Raw genomic sequence first — 2240 nt, 5'->3', positions numbered from 1 at the left:
GCGGTATTTATCAAATGACGTACAGACATAATAATGTCCCTGTATCGCGGTATTTATCAAATGACGTACAGACATAATAATGTCCCTGTATCCCAGCATTTATCAAATGACGTACAGACATAAAAATGTCCCTGTATCTCGGTATTTATCAAATGACAAATATGTATACCCACAAGGATAAAAACATTCTGATAAACCCAACTTTTTAGATTTTGTTCACCAACTATATTGAGTCACGTGTTACATTATACTCGACGTTGAAGTTACTGGTTGGTATTACTGTTATACTTTAACCCTTAATAGAATTAGTATCCTACATAGTCTGGCCTAACCTGTGGAAGGGTCGCAAGTGAGTTTTCCTACTCAGCATGTTATGTATAGGGTGACCAGACGTCCAGATTTTGCCGGAACAGTCCCATTTTTTGGTAGTTCGTCCAGAGTCTATGATATAGATATCAAACCGTCAAGCCATATCGAATCACGAATGTAATACGCCTACTTGACAGTTGCGCGTGTTGAGAATCCCAGGTTTTTTGTATTTAGTAGTACTGTAGCAATTAGTGAAAGTGTGGTGGACGGTTAAACACCAGGGACTGTTCTCTAAAATATTTTTATTATTGAAAATGTTTAAAATAAAATGTGTTTTTCCCAGACACCTTGAAAGCTGACATCCTTGAGTTGGATAACAAAGTTGAGTGTACTATTTGCCAAGTTATGTTTTCGACAGCACACGGTGGACATTATGGATCACACTGCCAAGAAAAACCACAAGGACCATTATGAAATTAGAGGCAAGGGCTGGGTTGTCCCGGTTTGGAAATCTGGCCACCCTAGTTATGTATAAAACCTGGTTTCAGGCTTAAAAGTACGTTCTCCTAAGCCTCTTACTGTGGCCGAAACATCACCCATAATCCCTCAACTCAACATTCGAGCATAATATTTTCCACTAAGACGAAAGATTGTCAAGAAAGATAAAGGAAATAAGCAGGAATAGTCTCGTGAAGTAATAGTCTCGTGAAGGATTAGTTTGCAGCCGATTTTGAAACCACTTCATCAAAACTCCCAGCCTTAAAAAAATGCATTTCGCCACAGCCCATTCAAAGGGAAAAATGAGGGTAAGAAAACAACATTCCATCGCAATCAAGATTAATAAAGTTTACCAAATAATAATTCAGTACAGAATACGGTTGTCGATTTTAGGTTATTAGATGCAAATCTATATTAGCGATGATGTGATGAATATAAAAGCGTATTCTTGCCATATTAACGAATGTAGGAAAAAACTACTTTTTTTTTTATAAGTTTACTTGTAAACAGGGTTACATTCCCCTCTTTTATATACCAGCCTACCCTATATCTAGTAATTACTAGAGCATTCGCCAAAGTACATGATAGTTCTAGAAACGTTGCGTCACAGTAGTCACGTGACTCGCTGACGCAACAATATATTAAAAGCTTATCAAAGTTTTTAAAAAAGTTCTATTTATTGATAACATTAAGAAAAGTAAAGCTTAGCCCTAACTAAACTAAAACAAAAAACGTACACAAGTTACTTAAGGTGTTAATTTTATCTCTGTATCGAATATAGGCCGTTCTTAATAAAGGCTTAACTGGTGTTAGGCCTTGGATCAGTGGATTTATATATTATATACATTACGGTGTCTGCGAATGGAATTATTGTGTATTATTCTAGAAATCCTGTACTTAAGATACTAATATGATCGCAAATGTTTTTCGGGTTTTTTTTTAGTATATTTCATAGTGTTAGCTAGCCTTTGAAATAAGCCTTCTGTGTTACATAACGCAGAATTAATTACCCTTTTAGCATTTAACACTAGCCTTGTAATATATACGTGTCGCAAAATTAGCTAGTGTTTGAAGTTAGCCTTGTATTCCGATTTTTTTAATAACTTGATACGTTAATGCGATTAATGAATTAAATTCACAAGGTTAGTTAGCCTTATGGTGTGTGTGTGTGTGTGCAATATTACCTAGTCTTCGAATTTAGCTGTAATTGAAAATTACCATTACGAAACAACACTACAGAAAATAATAGAAATATTAACCTGCATATAAAACCCCAACTTTGTGTGTATAGACAGTGAGTAATTGAACTGCAGTCAGAGAGCACGGAGACGTAACAGTTCGTTATAGTGTTTGTTTTAGCGCGAGTATTGAGATTAAGTGTATCGCAGAGTTATATTCGGAAAGAATAAACCAGTTTTATTAAGTAAAGACTT

This window comes from Limulus polyphemus, unplaced genomic scaffold (assembly GCF_000517525.1).
Source record: "Limulus polyphemus unplaced genomic scaffold, Limulus_polyphemus-2.1.2 Scaffold2489, whole genome shotgun sequence".
Taxonomy (NCBI): Eukaryota; Metazoa; Arthropoda; class Merostomata; order Xiphosura; family Limulidae; genus Limulus; species Limulus polyphemus.
Note: the sequence above shows the minus strand (reverse complement) of the source record.